This window comes from Brachypodium distachyon, chromosome 1, assembly GCF_000005505.3.
Source record: "Brachypodium distachyon strain Bd21 chromosome 1, Brachypodium_distachyon_v3.0, whole genome shotgun sequence".
In the NCBI taxonomy this organism is placed as follows: domain Eukaryota; kingdom Viridiplantae; phylum Streptophyta; class Magnoliopsida; order Poales; family Poaceae; genus Brachypodium; species Brachypodium distachyon.
In genome coordinates this window covers 36,008,479-36,028,826 of record NC_016131.3, presented here as the reverse complement: position 1 = coordinate 36,028,826, position 20,348 = coordinate 36,008,479, and the positions used below count along the sequence as shown (strand labels likewise).

Sequence of the window (20,348 nt, the reverse complement as noted above, 5' to 3'; positions counted from 1 at the left end):
AGTGTTATTTTTGCCTTTGTTGTTCTCCGCAGCATTCATGTTATCTTTCCTGGCGCCTGCATCGTTCCAATCTTACGTTCACGACTTTTCATGTGTTTACAGTGTTCAATAAATTCTAACTACCGCCATAAAAAAAACTTACAGTGTGGGGTGTTGTCAAATATAGGTGCTTCAGCTTCACCTTGGTTATCCATGCCCCCTAGTTCACCTGGGTTACGTTCAAATACGATGTAAAATGGTGGGTACCAACATTTCTGAACTTAAATTCTGTGTACCAGTACTGTTCGAACCAATATTTGTGAATTTACCTGAAAGTGTCTCAACTCCAGGAGGTGTGCTGAAGAAGGTATTGATTAAATCATTGACATCTGCAGAATTAGCACTTCCAGAACCTGCGTCCACACTTGGTGCCCCACCAGGTAACTTCTCATCCATAACCTCTGCGGTGCCGTATCTGTTGGAAATATGCCCTAGAGGCAATAATAAATTTGTTATTATCATATTTCATTGTTCTTGATAAATGTTTATTGCTCATGCTATAATTGTATTGATTGGAAACTCAAATACATGTGTGGATAAATAAACAAATACCGTGTCCCTAATACGCCTCTACTAGATTAGCTCGTTGATTAAAGATGGTTAAGGTTTCCTAACCATAGACATGTGTTGTCATTTAATAACGAGGTAATATCATTAGGAGAATGATGTGATGGACAGACCCAAACCTAAACATAGCTTTTGATCGTGTCACTTAAGTTTAAGTTGCTTATGTTTTATTATGTCAAGTATTATTTCTTTAGACCATGAGATCATGCCACTCCCTAGTACCGGAAGAATACTTTGTGGGCATCAACCGTCATCTCGTAACTGGATGATCATAAAGGTGTTTTTCAGGTATCCCAGAAGGTGCTTGTTGGGTTGTATGGATCAAGACTGGGATTTGTCACTCCTTGTGACGGAGAGATATCTCTGGGCCCTCTCGGTAATATAACATCCTAATGAGCTTGCAAGCATGTGACTAATGTGTTTAGTTGCGGGGGTATTATATTACGGAACGAGTAAAGAGAACTTGCCGGTAACGAGATTAAACTAGGTATGGCGATACCGACGATCAAATCTCGGGCAAGTAATATATCGCGAGACAAAGAGAATTGGATACTGGAGTAATTGAATCCTCGACATAGTGGTTCAACCGATGAGATCTTCGTGGAATATGTGGGAACTATTATGGACATCCAGGTCCCGCTATTGGTTATTGATATTTGATCATGTCCACATGTTCTCGAACCCGTAGGGTCACACACTTAACGTTTCATGTTGCTTGGGTTAGATGAGATAAATGATGATGATATCGAATTATGATTCGGAGTCTTGGATGGGATCCTAGACGCAACGAGGAGCTCCGGAATGTTCCGCAGATAAAGATTTATATATGGAAAGTTGTTTTCAGGGTTCTGGAAAGTTTGGAATATTTCCCGGTTTTGACCGGGAAACTTCTAGAAGGTTCCGGAGGGATCCGGAGGGTTCCACCTTGAGGCCCACCTATCCCTGGGCTAAATGGGCCTGTGAGGGAGCACCCTGGCCTTAATGGGCCGAGGGGCTAGCCCACAGGGCCCATGCGCCCAGGAGGAGAGTCCTGGCCGCGGGAGAGTCCTGGCCGCATGAGAGTCCTGGCCGCCGGAGAGTCCTGGCCACGGGATAGTCCTGGCCGGCCACGCCTCCTCTACCCCTATATAAATAGAAGGGGGGGCAAGGGAGAGAGACACCCCAAGCTTTCAGTTGGATCTCTCTCCCTTGAGCCCTCCTCTCCTCCTCTTCTCACGCGCACGGCGTAGCCCTGCCCGTGAGAATATTCACCATAGTCACCACGCCGTCGTGCTGCCGGGATCTCGTCTACCTCTCCCTCTCGCTTGCTGGATCGAGGAAGGAGGAGACAACGTGAAGCTGAACGTGTGGATACCAAGGAGGTGCTGTCCGTTCGGCACTGAGATTGATCTCATTGAAAGTTCCACTACACCAACAACGATCTCGTGATCGTAACGCTTAGCGGTCTACGAGGGTATGGTGTTCATGATCCCTCTCGTTACATACATCTAGTATATATATTCTTGGGTTTTCTTCTCCACTTCTCGTAGGAAATTTTTTGTTTCCTATGCAACGTACCTAACAGTGGTATCAGAGCTAGATCTATGCGTAGATGTTTTGTACGAGTAGAACACAATTTAGTTGTGGGCGTTGATGTTCATATTGCTACCTCCTTTGTGCACTATCGGATTTTGCGGGATAGTGGGATGAAGCGGCTCGGACCAACCTTACTTGTCTTCGCACAAGAGACCGGTTCCGCAATTAACATGCAACTTGTATTGCATAAGGCGGCTGGCGGGTGTCTGTCTCTCCCACTATAGTTGAAATCTGATTTGCAATGGGAGGCCTATATGGTTAATAAGCAATTTGTATATCACCGTTGTGGCTTTTGCGTAAGTAAGAACGGTTCTTTTAGTGCAGCCCCTAAAGCCACGTAAAACATGCAACAACAAAGTAGAAGCGTCTAACTTGTTTTTGCAGGGGCATGTGATGTGGTATGGCCAAGATATGATATAATATATTTGATGTATGAGATGATCATGTTTTGTAATATTTCACGACTTGCATGTCGATGAGTTTGGCAACTGGCAGGAGCCGTATGGTTGTCTCATTAATTATTGTATGACTTTCGTGTCAATGATTTAATCGCCATGTAATTGCTTTACTTTATCGCTAGTAGTAGCAATAGTCGTAGTAGCAATAGTTGGTGGAGGCAACTATACATGACGCCCGAGGACCTAGGCGCCATGCTGGTGATGATGGAGATCATGCCCGTGCTTTGGAGATGGAGATCAAAGGCACACGAAGAGAAGGCCATATCATGTCACATTATTTATGCATGTGATGTTTATCCCTTTTATGCATCTTATTTTGCTTAGTTGACGGTAGCATTATAAGATGATCCCTCATTGTTAATATCAAGATAATAATGTGTTCTCCCTTAGTATGCACCGTTGCAAAACTTCGTCGTTTTGAAGCACCACGTGATGATCGGGTGTTATAAACTCTACGTTCGCATACAACGGGTGTAAGCCAGTTTTACACATGCAGGAATACTTTGGTTAACTTGACGAGCCTAGCATGTACAGACATGGCCTCGGAACACAAGGAACCGAAAGGTTAAACATGAGTCATATGAATGATGTGATCAACATGCTGATGTTTACCATTGAAGCTACTCCATCTCACGTGATGATCGGACTTGGTGTAGTGGATTTGGATCATGTGTCACTAAACAACCTGAGGGATGTTGATTTTAGTGGGAGTTCATTAGTAATTTGATTAGCTTGAACTTATTATCATGAACTTAGTCTAATTGCCTTTGCAAATATGCTGTAGATCAATGGCTCGTACTACGTTCAATATGAATACTCTCCTAGAGAAAGATAAACTGAAGTTCAATGGAAGCAACTTTACGGACTGGTTCCGGAATGTGAGGATTATCCTCGAAGCTGCCAAAAAGGCTTACGTTTTTGATGCAGCACTTGGTGCAGAACCCGCAGCAACTGAGTCTGCTGACGTTAGGAACGTTTGGCTGACTCAATCTGAGGACCACAATGTAGTTAGGTGCGGCCTCTTGCTTGGTATGGAACCTGAGCTCCAAAAGCGTTTTGAGCACCACTCGGCATATGCTATGATTGGGGAACTGAATACTTTATTTCAGACCCAAGCCCGTGCGGAGAGGTATGATGCCTCCGAAAGGTTCTTTAACTGCAAGATGGAGGAGAACAGCTCCGTTAGCGAGCACGTGCTCAGAATGTCTGGGTACGCCGACCGCCTGAGACAACTGGGAATTGAGATTCCTAATGAATTAGGCATTGACCGGGTTCTTCAGTCACTACCACCTAGCTATAAAAGTTTTGTGGTGAACTACAATATGCAAGGGATGGATAGGACACTTCCTCAGCTCCTCGCGATGTTAAAAACCGCGGAGGTGGAAATCGAAAAGGAGCATCAAGTGTTGATGGTCAATAAGACCACCAGTTTCAAGAAGGCAAAGGGTAAGAAGGGAAATTTCAAGAAGGGTGGCAAAACTGTTGCCACTCCCGCGAAGAAGCCCAAATCTGGACCTAAGCCGGATACTGAGTGCTTCTACTGCAAGGGGACTGGCCACTGGAAGCGTAACTGCCCCAAGTACTTGGCAGATAAGAAGGCTGGCAACGTCAAAGGTATATTTGATATACATGTTATTGATGTGTACCTTACTAGTACTCATAGTAGCACCTGGGTATTTGATACTGGTTCAGTTGCTCACATTTGTAACTCGAAACAGGAGCTACAGAATAAACGAAGACTAGCAAGAGATGAGGTGACTATGCGCGTCGGGAATGGATCAAAAGTTGATGTGATCGCCGTCGGCACACTCCCTCTACATTTATCTTCGGGATTAGTTTTAAACCTTAGTAATTGTTATTTGGTGCCTGCGTTGAGCATGAACATTATATCAGGATCTTGTTTAATGCAAGACGGTTATTCATTTAAATCAGAGAATAATGGTTGTTCGATTTATATGAGTAATATCTTTTATGGTCATGCACCACTTGTGAATGGTTTATTTCTATTAAGTCTCGATAGTAGTGACACACATATTCATAATGTTAATGCCAAAAGGTGCAAAGTGGATAATGATAGTTCAACATATTTGTGGCACTGCCGTCTAGGTCATATTGGTATAAAACGCATGAAGAAACTCCATTCTGATGGACTACTTGAATCACTTGATTTTGAATCATTTGATACATGTGAACCATGCCTCATGGGTAAGATGACTAGAACCCCGTTTTCAGGCATAATGGAACGGGCCAGTGACTTGTTGGAGATCATACATACTGATGTGTGCGGACCAATGAGTGTTACAACGTGCGGTGGATATCGTTACTTCCTAACCTTCACAGATGACTTGAGTAGATATGGGTATATTTACTTAATGAAAAACAAGTCTGAGACATTTGAAAAATTCAAGGAATTTCAGAATGAAGTGGAGAATCATCGTAACAAGAAAATTAAATTTCTACGATCGGATCGTGGAGGTGAATATTTGAGTTACGAGTTTGGCACGCATTTAAGACAATGTGGAATTGTTTCACAACTTACGCCGCCTGGAACACCACAACGCAATGGTGTGTCCGAACGTCGTAATCGTACTTTATTGGATATGGTACGGTCTATGATGTCTCTTACTGATTTGCCACTGTCGTTTTGGGGTTATGCATTAGAGACAGCCGCATTCACTTTAAATAGGGCACCATCTAAATCCGTTGAAACGACACCGTATGAATTATGGTTTGGCAAGAAACCTAAGCTGTCCTTTCTTAAAGTTTGGGATGCGAAGCTTATGTAAAAAGGCTACAACCTGATAAGCTCGAACCCAAGTCGGAAAAATGCGTCTTCATAGGATACCCTAAAGAAACAATTGGGTACACCTTCTATCACAGATCCGAAGGAAAAGTGTTTGTCGCTAAGAACGGGTCCTTTCTAGAGAAGGAGTTTCTCTCGAAAGAAGTGAGTGGGAGGAAGGTAGAGCTCGATGAGGTTATTGAACCTTCTCTCGAATTTGAGTGTAGCGCAGCACCAGAAACTGTTCCCGTGCATCCTGCATCAGCTAGAGAGGAAGCTAATGATAATGATCATGAAGTTTTGAATGAGACAACTACTGAACTTCGCAGGTCGACGAGAACACGTAATACTCCTGAGTGGTACAATGTTCGTGTCATGAATGTCATGTTGTTGGACAACGATGAACCTGCGAATTATGAGGAAGCGATGATGAGCCCAGACTCCGAAAAATGGTTAGAAGGCATGAAATCCGAAATGGGATCCATGTATGAAAACCAAGTATGGACTTTGGTAGACTTACCGAATGACCGAAAGGCCGTTGAGAACAAATGGATTTTCAAGAAGAAAACAGATGCTGATGGAAATGTTACCGTCTATAAAGCTCGACTTGTCGCAAAAGGTTTTCGACAAATTCAAGGAGTTGACTACGATGAGACTTTCTCACCCGTAGCGATGCTAAAGTCTGTTCGGATTATGTTAGCAATTGCTGCATTTTTCGATTACGAAATCTGGCAGATGGATGTCAAAACCGCGTTCCTTAATGGTCACATTGAGGAAGAGTTATACATGGTTCAGCCCAAAGGTTTTGTCAATCCTAAGGATGCTAATAAGGTATGCAAACTTCAGCGTTCCATTTATGGGCTGAAGCAAGCATCTCGGAGTTGGAATCTCCGTTTTGATAAGGTGATCAAAGGGTTTGGATTTGTCCAAACTCACGGAGAAGCTTGTATTTACAAGAAATTGAGTGGGAGCTCTGTAGCATTTCTAATACTGTATGTGGATGACATATTGCTGATTGGGAATGATATAGAACTTCTTAAAAGTGTTAAAGGCTATTTGAATAAAAGTTTTTCAATGAAAGACCTTGGTGAAGCAGCTTACATATTAGGCATCAAGATTTATAGAGATAGATCAAGACGCCTGATAGGACTTACACAAAGTACATACCTTGACAAAGTTTTGAAAAGGTTCAAAATGGATCAAGCAAAGAAAGGGTTCTTGCCCATGTTGCAAGGTAAGATATTGAGTAAGACTCAGTGTCCAGCTTCGGCAGAAGATAGAGAAAAGATGAATAGTATCCCCTATGCCTCAGCCATAGGCTCTATTATGTATGCCATGCTGTGTACTAGACCAGACGTGTGTCATGCTGTTAGTTTGACTAGCGGGTACCAAAGTGATCCAGGAGTGGAACACTGGACAGCAGTTAAGAATATCCTTAAGTACCTAAAAAGGACAAAAGAAATGTTTCTCGTTTATGGAGGTGACGAACAGCTCGTCGTAAAGGGTTACGTCGATGCTAGTTTTGACACTGATCCGGATGACTCTAAGTCTCAATCCGGATACGTATTTATTTTGAATGGTGGTGCAGTTAGCTGGAGGAGTTCCAAGCAGAGCGTTGTGGCAGCATCAACAACTGAAGCGGAATATGTGGCTGCTTCAGAAGCGGCACAGGAAGGAGTTTGGATGAAGGAGTTCATATCTGAACTTGGTGTGGTTCCGAGTGTGTTGGATCCCATGGACATCTATTGTGACAACACTGGTGCCATAGCCAACGCCAAGGAGCCGAGGTCTCACAAGAATTCCAAGCATATTAAACGCCGGTTTCACACTATTCGTGAATATGTCAAGGATGGTGACATAAAGATTTGCAAAGTACATACGGATCTGAATGTCGCAGACCCGTTGACTAAACCTCTTCCACGAGCAAAACATGATCAAAACCAAGACTCCATGGGTGTTAGATTTATTACAATGTAAACTAGATTATTGACTCTAGTGCAAGTGGGAGACTGTTGGAAATATGCCCTAGAGGCAATAATAAATTTGTTATTATCATATTTCATTGTTCTTGATAAATGTTTATTGCCCATGCTATAATTGTATTGATTGGAAACTCAAATACATGTGTGGATAAATAAACAAATACCGTGTCCCTAATACGCCTCTACTAGATTAGCTCGTTGATTAAAGATGGTTAAGGTTTCCTAACCATAGACATGTGTTGTCATTTAATAACGAGGTCATATCATTAGGAGAATGATGTGATGGACAGACCCAAACCTAAACATAGCTTTTGATCGTGTCACTTAAGTTTAAGTTGCTTATGTTTTATTATGTCAAGTATTATTTCTTTAGACCATGAGATCATGCCACTCCCTAGTACCGGAAGAATACTTTGTGGGCATCAACCGTCATCTCGTAACTAGGTGATCATAAAGGTGTTTTTCAGGTATCCCAGAAGGTGCTTGTTGGGTTGTATGGATCAAGACTGGGATTTGTCACTCCTTGTGACGGAGAGATATCTTTGGGCCCTCTCGGTAATATAACATCCTAATGAGCTTGCAAGCATGCGACTAATGTGTTTAGTTGCGGGGGTATTATATTACGGAACGAGTAAAGAGAACTTGCCGGTAACGAGATTAAACTAGGTATGGCGATACCGACGATCAAATCTCGGGCAAGTAATATATCGCGAGACAAAGAGAATTGGATACTGGATTAATTGAATCCTCGACATAGTGGTTCAACCGATGAGATCTTCGTGGAATATGTGGGAACTATTATGGACATCCAGGTCCCGCTATTGGTTATTGATATTTGATCATGTCCACATGTTCTCGAACCCGTAGGGTCACACACTTAACGTTTCATGTTGCTTGGGTTAGATGAGATAAATGATGATGATATCGAATTATGATTCGGAGTCTTGGATGGGATCCTAGACGCAACGAGGAGCTCCGGAATGTTCCGGAGATAAAGATTTATATATGGAAAGTTGTTTTCAGGGTTCTGGAAAGTTTGGAATATTTCCCGGTTTTGACCGGGAAGCTTCTAGAAGGTTCCGGAGGGATCCGGAGGGTTCCACCTTGAGGCCCACCTATCCCTGGGCTAAATGGGCCTGTGAGGGAGCACCCTGGCCTTAATGGGCCGAGGGGCTAGCCCACAGGGCCCATGCGGCCAGGAGGAGAGTCCTGGCCGCGGGAGAGTCCTGGCCGCATGAGAGTCCTGGCCACGGGATAGTCCTGGCCGGCCACGCCTCCTCTACCCCTATATAAATAGAAGGGGGGACAAGGGAGAGAGACACCCCAAGCTTTCAGTTGGATCTCTCTCCCTTGAGCCCTCCTCTCCTCCTCTTCTCACGCGCACGGCGTAGCCCTGCCCGTGAGAATATTCACCATAGTCACCACGCCGTTGTGCTGCCGGGATCTCGTCTACCTCTCCCTCTCGCTTGCTGGATCGAGGAAGGAGGAGACAACGTGAAGCTGAACGTGTGGATACCAAGGAGGTGCTGTCCGTTCGGCACTGAGATTGATCTCATTGAAAGTTCCACTACACCAACAACGATCTCGTGATCGTAACGCTTAGCGGTCTACGAGGGTATGGTGTTCATGATCCCTCTCGTTACATACATCTAGTATATATATTCTTGGGTTTTCTTCCGCACTTCTCGTAGGAAATTTTTTGTTTCCTATGCAACGAACCTAACAGTATCAGACGCACAATCATGAACGTGTACTACATTTAATTCATCATAAAGATCAAGAAGACACATGCCTTTCCTTTCCGGTACTTCATTCCCCGAAATACATTTGGTGCTCGTTAGATATACATTATCCGTAAAAAGGAGTCCTAACGAACAAACATTAAATATTACCTCACAACCACAAACAATTGTCTACATTTTCCTATAGATAACATCATTCTTTGGACCAGATTTACATTTGTAGTTGTGGCTTCTTCTGTAACGTATGCCAAACCCAATTTCAGGGCATAAAATATTATATGTGGTCCTGTGCGTGAAACCCCTGAGTGAGTTCTCAAGAGGGCTAGCTCTACCAGGTAACGCAGAATGTGCTGATGGTCCAGCTTCAAACTTTCTCGTAAGGTATGAGGTTCAAAAGTATAAATTGTCAGTACAGCATTATCGTTCAAGGATTCATAATATGTACCAAAATGATAAACAAGTATAATTCATACATACATAGCATGCACCCAATATAGAATCGAACTACAAGTTACTCCTAGAATTCGTACATGCATAGTATGTACTCCCTCCGTTCATAAATACTTGTCATGCTTTTACTGTAAATTTGCAATAAAACCACGACAACTATTTAGGAACGTAGGGAGTACGAAATATAAAGTCCATGTCAGAAGTATAGTTGTTTGTAATGTGTACTAATCGTCATCACCATATAGATATTCATATAATTCGTACGTACATAGCACAATATAGAATCGAAGTACAAGAAACTCGTAAAGTTTGACTTCAAAAAAAATTAATAAAGCATAACTAGAATGGTTGATGTACCTACATGATTCTTCATAGCACTCCTAAGTACATCACGTGCCAAAGTTAATTATATGTACAAGGGAGCATAAAAAATAGTCTAGCGGACGTTATTCTACATACCAGTCCTAAACTTGAATACATGTACAAGGGAGCATAATAAACCTCTGACTGGTACGTGCTAAACATAATAAATAGTACTCCTTCTTAAAGACATCAGGGCCAACAATGTAAGGTACATCACCTTACTACCCAAACGATGCAATGAAACAAGCACGTACCCAAAAAAAATATGCAAAAGCTGTTAAGCTCACCTTCTTGAAGATGCCGAGACGCCGCTCTCATCCACGGATGCCCCAACCTCGCTCCACTCTTCGTAAGAACCTTCGAAAAATGGTGGAGGATGAGCGTCACCTTCCGTGACATCTGTTCGTCCACCGCAAATGTTCACGTGACGAGGATGAGCAGCACTGCAGGAGGAAGACTCTTCCTCCGGCGGATCCATGAACCTGAATAACATGAATGTCAGTGAGCTCGTACCAATATTTCGTCATGAAGCTTACACTTATAAATTATGTACCACAAAGTACGCTACCAAGTTTAGAAAAGAAAAACTAGAAGTTCATGGAACAGATCTTCAATGGGGGGCGGCACAAATGGCTTCCAGTCTCGGGACCGGGAGAACTTGGGATGAAGAAGAGAACTAGAAATTTCTTTCTCCCTCCTCTCTCCGTTCGGTCAAGTCAAGTCAGGCAAGGACAGTGCAGGACAGGGGTGGGCCACCTAGTCTAGTACTTCTGCTCTCCCCACATGTGCTGACAGCCTAGGACGTGACATATTAATCCTTTTCTGTTTTATCCCATCGTTTAAAAACATCTAGGCACGAATCTCAACGCAGGATCGTGGGGTTCTGAACATACGGCGAGATGGCGTTATCGGTACCACCTCCGCGTTCCTGCGTGAGTGAGGTGAGAAAAAGACTATAGAGGGGCAGGCATGCAGTGGTGCTCCACGCGACCTATCGCTTCCTTTCTTTCTGAGACAGTACCAAGTCTGCCTGTGTCCGGCTCAAATCCGAAACCCTATGGCAGCTGTAGTGTATAACCTATTCGTTTCCTCTTTTCCCTAGGGGAATAGAATAAGATTCTTAGGTTCAAATCGTCGATGCAAACAGAGGCATATGACACGGATGAAGACAGTTCTCTCGAACCGCAGAGTTTCAAATTGTTTGCCTCTTAAAATATTTCTCATACTAATACAATAGGGGTCTCTTTGATTCAAAAGATTTTAGAGAAATTTTTAGAGATTTTTTGGTCTTAAGAATTTTTCTTATGGGACTCATTTGATTTTTATGAATGCAAATACTCTTTCCGTTCCTCAGAAGATGACATATTAGCTTTTATTAAGATAAAGGTTTGATCACAAATTACTACGTTAAGATGTGAGTTATATGACATGAAATTAGTATCGTTAGATTCGTTATTAAAAATATTTCATAATACTTGCGGTTTCATATCTTACAAGTCACAAGATTGGAGGCTCCTTCCCGAATCCACAAGCACCACCTCACAAGATTAGTCGCCTTGAGTAGACACCTTCTGGCTAGGGATCCCAAAATCTCAAGAGTAACAAAATCCACAAAGAAAATAAGGAGAATCAACGTTTTGGCTTGGTGAAACCCTAAATCTCAATCTTCTCCTCCAAATCTCAAAGTATAGGCTTGGGGGATTAACTATGGAGGGAGATCGAGGGAAATGAAGTTTTTGTTCTTGGGGAGAGAGAAATTGCCTGTTCTTGGCTTTTGCTCAGGCAAAAGACCAGGGGACGAAGGGGTATTTATAAGGGGTCCCCAAAATCGAACCGTTATGTAATGCGCAGAGTCAGGCCAAAACTTCCGGTCATTCACCGGAACTTCCGCATATTACCGGAAGTTCCGCTGAATCACCGGAACTTCCGCATTTTTTCTCGTAATCACCCGAGAGCAACCGGAAGTTGGACCGGAATTTCCTCCCTTGAAGTTGGACCGGAAGTTCCTCCCATCGGACCGGAACTTCCACCCCTGAAATTCTGGCAGCCTAAAAACTGATCTTTGGAGATTGGTTTCTTCTCCCACTTTTTGGGTAGGCTTTTTAGTGGGTGCAAAATAAGGTAGATATGTGTACGTGAAGTTGATTCACCCATTACCTTCTCATGTGGACTCACTCTTTATAGTACGGAGTTCTTACGACTCAATATAATTAAAAACCCCGCTAAACACCGCTACGCTTCTTTCCTTTTTGAGGGCAACGAACCGTCTTGTGCCATTTGATCTCAAATCTGAAATACTCAAGCACACGATTAGTCCACATGTCATGTTGTCATTAACACCAAAACACTTAGGGATCGAAATGCCTTTTCAGACACGTACACATTTCAAGATTTTGCTTTGACCACCAATTAGACCGACAAAATTTGAATTATGTATTATAAAAATTATACCGTCGGAAACTTATTTTAGACATGAATCTAGTGGTATAATTTTTATAACACATAATTTACATTTTGTTAGTCTAATTGATGGTCAAAGTTGGATCTCGAAATGTGTGGGCGTCTTATATTATGGAATGGAGGGAGTATTTCGCAGGAAATTTTCATCCAGACCAAGCTCTTAGTAGGATTACTATTTTTTCATGCACAATCAAACATTCATTTAATTATGTAGTACTCCGTCCTATACAAATTAATGATAATAATTTTGTCTAGATAAGCATGTACTCCGTATTCAGAATTGGATGGAGTATTCATGATCGCATGGCACTTTAATCCTATATTTCTTCTGTTTTGAAAATCCCACCGATCTAAGAGGCCTGTAAAGCATTCAGAACCTAGCTGCCATAAATTTTGGTTAGGGAACCTTCAAAAGTCTTAACCTCCTAAAAGAAGGATTTAAATGCTGCACTAGGAATTCCCGTGTGATGAGAAAAGCCCCCGTCATTCACACATCGTTCGGGGACAAGCCCAGGCGTGGTGTCTGAACTTATCAATGCATCAGACAAGATCACTAGCTCGGATCAATAAGTGTATGGATACTACACAAGAAAAACACAGAAATGTAAGATTAGATGATACTTAATTGGAGCAAGAGAGAACATGCATTGAAACTTCCAAAAGAAAATTTCCACGAGGTTAGACCTCACGCTTAAATTCCACCGAAATTTGGAGGAAATATTCCTATCCTATGTAATATGATCCAAAGGCCATGTATATATAGGAATTATTCCTTAGGTCCAGAATCCTCTATTTTCATGCAGAATTCATATGATCCAAAGAGGGCCTCAACGACGATGGCTTCTTCAACTTCCGATATCAAGTTTGGATTTGTCAGAAAGGTTGGTTCCATGTGCTCTTCTCCTTTGCGAGGCCAGACCTAAAAACTTGTCGATGGTGCCCTAGTCAGCAACTGAGCAACGCCTTGGACATATTGCAAGGGTTTTATGTGGTGTAACGTGGGTCCCATCCTTACACAATTTATCATCACCTGCGCTGGAGAGGAAAGACACATTGAACACCGGTGCTAAATTGAACTACGTGGCAAATTTGGCTTTGGCACATTGCGAAAGACATAAATGGGACGCTTTCTTTTCCTGCCTGTGGACAGACACGTAGTGTTATGTGGTAACGTCTTGATTTTATCATTTTTGCTTTGCTCTTTTTTTTTTTATTGTGGCTCTTTTTTGCCTTTGGCTCCACTTTAAGGCTAGTGATAGCAGGGTGTGTTCAAAAAGAAAAGAAAAAAAAAATCAGATTTCAGGACGAAGGGCTTACCGTGGAATTAGGTCCCCGCATGAAACGAAGGCTGGAGCGCTGCTTGGCAGTGAAATTCCATTCTGCACGGCGTTGGAACCTTCGTTCATGCCGGCACACGGAGGGAGTTAATTTATACCGGTCGCTATAAATATAGTTGTTGTACTCCACTTACTACCACACCTATGGCATTCCAAAGGTTGGACGTAGTACTATGCATTCAATCTGGTTGCGTGTCGTCGGTGGCGCTACTCTTTCATTCGGACCAGGCCAACACTGTGGCCTACATAATCGCTTGCTGCAAGGACGGACATCTGCGTGGACGGACGCCTCAGCTGGCTACACAAACTATCAATTGCTGCTGCCTCCGTACAAAAAGGAGTGGAACTGTAGGATAGAAGAAGACGCATCACGCTCCTCCTCCTCCCCCTCCTCCTGATCACTCTCTGGCACGTTATCCCAACTCCAACTTCGTTGGCACCTGCAGCCTCAATTCATAGCACCTGCCCTCGAACTTCAACTAGCGATGGTACCAACAAGTCGTAGAGGGTCACCGGTCAGGTATGTGCTTTGGAGAGGCCGCCCATAATCGGCCACCAGAGGCAACAGCTGCGCTTTGGGAAGGCAATCACTGTCACAGCACCATCACGTCATGGTTGAGTTGGCTCTATATCGACGGATCCACCGCTACCTTCCATGCCGGGTCTCCAGGGAGAGAGAAAAGATAGCCCGCGACTTGCGAGGATCCTCATATGGCCAGCGGGGTCAACAGTGTCGAAATGGTGACTCATCGTCACGGCCGTGATCAGGAGAGTTGACTGAAGGAATATCGCTAGGACGCAATGCATAAATGAGGGAGTATTTGATTCGAAGGATATATTTCTTTAAAAATATGACACTTTGATTTTGTATTTTATTATTCTTGTGATTGAGAATTCTGAGCATCAAAGCGTCACCTAGGAATAAATAACAAGATGATGGAAGGGTGCACGAATTTGAGGCTGTACAACTACAATTATACATTGCAGCTCCGATCGACTAGCTGCCGCCTGCCGCCACTACAATTTGGGGTGTTCAAGTACAATTATGATCTCTCCACGTTTCAGGTGCAATAGCATCTCCAGCCGTGTCCCCCGCCGCAAACGGTTCCCATATACCAAATTTTATAAATATTTCAAATTCAAACAAGCACATTATTTATTAAGTTTTTGATTCAACAATTTTATTTTTTGAAGAATGCAACCCAGCAGGTGCATATCATCGATTAAAGACAAGAGCCAGAAAGCTAGTACAACGCCGAAACAGCAAGAACAACGCCTACAAGTGGCAAAAGGAAAGACCACACCACCGACCATAACTAGTTTGAACCAGAACCTAGCCATAACCACCACAAAGAACTGCGCAACAACAAGCCGAAGAGACGATGAAGTCGCACACCGGACCTCAACAACTGCTTCACGCCCGCCGCCAAGCCTCTTGAAGAATAACTGCAACATCAGGACCACCCCGGCCGGACAAGCCCACCAAAACGTCAAGAGAGAGATCGGCAAGTGGGGTAGCAGCAGGCCAAAACTGAGGAAGGAGACACTACTACAGAATCACTTATTTCTGACGTGTCGAAAAACCTCTACGCTGACGCAAAACGGACGCGTCTCTAATCAAGTGTCGGAGATAACCAAAATACTACTGACACCTCGAGACACGTCAGAGAGATGGATTGCGTTCTGACGCTTCTTACGAGCGAAGTGTCATAGCTGAACAAGTGCGAGCCGGTTACTTGCTCGTAGAGGTTACTCTTCTGACACTTGCTCATCGGCGAAGTGTCAGAGAAGACATTTCCTCTGACACGTTTTAACAATACAAGCGTTAGAGAGATTTCTCCGCTGACATATAATTTGCGAAGATGCGTCAGAGAACGTTCGTGCAGTTTCAAAAAAAATTGCACCCACTTACGCTTTTTCTTCACGTGGTCAGCAGCCAGTTTTGATCAAATGCAGGATCAAAGATTTTCATTGCATAGATCCAGGCATACATTGCATTACACAAGATCCAAATTAACATACACTGCATATTGCACAAGATCTAACACTAAGAAATTGAAACATCTAACACAACCGTGCCATAGAGGGTGGTGATGGGCATTCTGCATTGGCGATGGTTATCGTGGCATTGTATGCCGTCGGAGGAAGACGCGCTGAAGTAGAGACAATAATGGTGAACGGCGGCGCAACGACAAAGAGCAGCAACATGGGGGACGATGAGAAGGGAGAGCCGGAGCACAAGAATCGTGGAGGAGGCGATGGGCACGGGAATGGTGGTGGACGGAAGTGAAGCGCCTGTGGGCACGTCAAGGCCGGCATCATTGCCGCATCCTTTCATCCACGGCATCATCGCAGGTCCGGATGGGGAGCCTTGACGGGCGCAACCTGTTGTCCACCGTTTCGTTCTCCGAAGACACCGCATATGATGGAGCTGACCTCAGAAGAGCCGTGAGGGGTGTCCGAGTTGGAGGAGAGTGCGATGTAGTCCTCCGTCTATGAAGGAACTGGCAGCAGAGGTGTAGCCGACGGATGAAGCGGAGGCGCCAATGGACGCCACATGAGCGGCCTCGCCAACGACGGCGGAGCAGCCGTCGGTGGAGCAATCGGACGAAGCGGATCTACAAACCCTCTCAAGACAAAACCTTCTAGACGAACCATGGCGAGGTTGATGGAGGTAAAATATATGAGGAGCTCGCAGTGTATCGTCTTCCTCCGTTTGAGAGTATTTATAGGCAGGGGGCAAGGCTGGGAAACGGACCGGAGGCGGAGGCCATGGACCGGATAAAGAGGTGTATGTGTGTACTTCAGAGGCAGGTCGCCAGGAGCGCCATGGCTATAGGCTCATACTCTGCTCGATTCAACTGAAACACGCTACGTCTCTGCAACGAGTGGCACCCCGTGAACCTCTTTATAAGATTCGAAAACTCCTCTGACGCTTCCGAAAACAGAAGTGTCACTATATAGGTCACTTCTGACACGTCCAAATAAATAACTCCTCTGACGTTGTTTGTGTGCCACACATCAGAGGTGTCATTTTTAAATGCGGTGAGCTCCCGTGCACCCTTTGTCCTTCATCATTTCGTCTTCCCATGCAAACTCAATGCCTTAATCGTTTCGATTTCCCAAGCAATAACTCTATATATGCATATATATATATATATATATATATATATATATATATATATATATATTCCGGCCTGTGCATCCTACAAAGATCATTCAGGCGGCCTTGCGATCGAAAAATATGGCATCCTTCTACATGCAGACGTGGTCTGGGCGACTCGTTCCAGACCTCCTCCATTGAGCCAGAGAGGAGGGAGTTAGACGGCGAAAGCCCTTACCGGAGGCGGCCAGAGCCGGTCACATCAGACGATGAGGAGGTTCGTTGGAGGAAGCGGCGCCGGAAAAACCATAAATTAGCTAGCCGACGCCGTTCTGTACCACGGCGAACTCCGCCGCCGCCTCCCAAACCCGCCACCGACGACAACGCCACCACCGACGCCACCGCCAGCGGCCAGGACGACCTGCCGCCACCGCCGCCGCCACCTCCACCGCCACCGCCTGCATCTCCTCCAGCTCCATCTCCGCCTGAAGCTCCGGCGCTTCCACCACCGCCTCCTTCATCTCCTGCGGCACCGCCTCCGGGATCTCCAACGCTTCCGGTATCACTTCAAGCGCTCCGATCCTTGATCGGTGCACTTGAGAAATGTAACAAGGCCTTGGGGAAGATAACCGGAAGCGTGCAAGAATAATTTTTTTTGTCCCTAGTTGTTTATTTTTATGTTTCTATATGTAATGTTGGAGATGAACTATATTATATATGGGTCGCCCTCTGTACCCCACCCAACTCCCCGCGCCCCTGACAAGCCGAGCGCCCGAGCCTGCTTCCGCCCCGCTCCACCCACTTTCTCTGCATGCAACGTAACCTACATGCAGCTTTTTTTGCAGCTTCATAGGTAGGGATCTCGTAAGATTATGTTTTTGTTAGGTTTGCCCGCCCCTGAGCCTCATGATCTGCAGTTGCCGGGAGCTCACCACGAGTAGTCGAGTACTACCTTGAACACGCAAAAATCATTTACGTGTTTGACTTAACCCACACAAGCTAATTTCATTACATCCTGTACGAGCTGCTAACAGACCATTGCTAGCTCATGACGTCGGGCAAAAGCACACGATCATAACATTGCACATTCATACAAATGCTTAGCAAAATCACCAACAATCAGATTTCCAAATGGCAAGACAATGGCCACAAGCTCTTGAGCAGCCACAATACATAAGGTAAAGAAGAACTCATGCAGTTGGCCCCTCCTAGGCATCAACACAAATATCAATTGTTTGGCAAAAAAACTGGTCGCGCAAGCACAGAATAAATCTCTGTGGCTGCTTGCTTCCCTTTTGGCACTTTATGAAGCTTCATAATTTCGATGTGTTTATTGTCAGAAATTCGAAGATCCCAGAATGGTGTATCAAGCTCGCCAATGCCGCCTCCCAAGCAAAATTGGACAAGAACAAGATCCAAGCAAAATTGAAGCAAATCTTGGCAATCGATGCCAATGCCATCGAGTAGTTCAGTGCCTGGTCCAACTACAACCTTAAACATAGGAATGGACTATTGGGCCAATACAGGAAGCTCTCCTCCTGTAGTTCATGGTAAAGCGACCCCAACTGCAGTTCCAGGGGCTGCGGTCCCAACAGAGCCATGGATGCAGGTTTCTTCTTAGATCTTAGCTTCAGAATTATAATTATAATTGTACCCTTACTTTGGTATCAGTACATGGTTAGAAAAAAATCTGGAACCAAAATTCAGTACAGCAAACCCCTATCAAATAATTTTAATTTATTGCTCTATTGTGCCTGAATCTGAATAAACTGTACGGCGAACGGTACTGAATAAACTGAATTTATAGGAGCTTGCTGTACTCAGATAATTGGAACTTACGTTATAGGAATTTAGCCTGATCTTAGATTACATGAAGTATGCTGAAAGTACATAGTTAGCCTCAATAAACTGAATCTTACATTACAAGATCTTACATTGTAGGATCCTATAAAAAAACTGACACTGAAACTATACATAGTTAGCCTGAATTAACTGAATTGATAGTGGCTTGCTATATTCAGATTTATTCACATAGGTATAGAATTTTCCCCTATCAAATACTTCAGATTTTGCAAGGGATTTTACCGTTCTGTACAGCGAGCTGTACCGCAGTCAGATTTTACAAGCCCAAGTAATTGTAGAAACAATCAAGAATAAACTGATAAACAAAATTGCTAGCGGCAGATGAATAAATTTCAGTAATTGATGTTTCTACTTGTGAGACGATGATTAGATCATGGAAAAACGAGCTTCTCAGGTCATCGTAAAACAAATTATAAATCAGCAAATTTATCCTAACAGTGGGTACCACAGTCAGCAGAATAACGCCTACACGAATCTACCACAAAGGAACATTGTTTTAACAAAAAAAACATTTGTTATCCATCTAATGCATCAAAGCTTTCCAGGGAACTGCAGCTACTGCTGCTGGTGAAACAGATGGCAAGTCCTCAAGGAAAAGAGAAGTCCCATGAAAAGATCCAAACTTCCAAAGGAAGTGTTGCAGGCATTCATTTTGGGAATTGCTTGAAGGTAATCAAATCACAAATGAAAAGAGTAAATTAAAACAACTTCGTTTTCATCTTCACAAGAACTAAAGGAAACTTGATTAATAAACAAATATTCCTCACAGGCATTCTGCCGAACAGGTTAGGTACACGTGTTTCTCACCGTGACAGTAGATGAGGGCGGGCATTCGTGCAGCTCGTCGAACCCGCGGTGAGGGGCGGATGAGGACCGGCTGCCGTGGAAATCGTTGCAGAACTAGCTAGCATCAACACGGTCAATTTCGTCTCAGAAAAATATTCATGGAGCTAACCTTAATGGAAGGCAGGGCTGCGGCTCAGGGAGGTCAGTGCTCGTGTTGCCGGTGCGGGAGGGACCTCCTAGCCCTCGACGGTCGAGCTGTGCCAAGGGGCGCCGCCGTCCGTGGTGAAGTGGAGGGAGAGCTGAGACGAGCTTCGCCGGAGGAGAGAGAGCCACACGGGAAGCTCTTGGCCTGAGGGAGGGAGAGAGGCGGGCGCCGCAGCCGGTGGATGCCTGGGGGTGCACGACGAGAACCCGTACTCGATCTATCAGTTGGGGAAGTTTGACTCCATCAAAGCCTAGGAATGGCGCAGGAATTTGGGGTGTAAAAGTACAATTATACGTTGCAGCTCCGATCAGCTGCCGCCACGTGCAATTTGGGGTGTAGAAGTACAATTATGCTCTCTCCAAGTTTTAGGTGTAAGACGTGGTCGGTGTGCGCCATGGGCCTGGCCACATACAGGCACACACCCTGCATGCCGTCCGCAAAAGAAGTTCCTTTGGCTCGACAGTTTTTCCGCAAAAGACCGTACGTTTGGATGCAATTTTTCATTCACACCCTTCCTTCCCGTCCGGTCTATGCCTTGAATTCAGCTGAGCCCAATCCCCTCCGGTCTCCCCGACGACCCGCCCCAACCCCTAATCCCCATCTTCTCCCCCAACTTCCTCCCTTCCCGATCCAATC

General features: G+C 44.4%; 1 long non-coding RNA gene across 1 annotated transcript; it reads right to left on the bottom strand.

Moving 5' to 3' along the window:
* Positions 1-17,912: 17,912 nt before the first annotated feature.
* On the bottom strand, positions 17,913-20,127 carry LOC112272496. Its single transcript, XR_002966402.1, has 2 exons — positions 19,677-20,127; positions 17,913-19,598 (listed from the first exon to the last, which is right to left on the bottom strand). It is a non-coding gene; the product is annotated as an uncharacterized LOC112272496 (long non-coding RNA).
* Between the last annotated feature and the right edge of the window lie 221 nt (positions 20,128-20,348).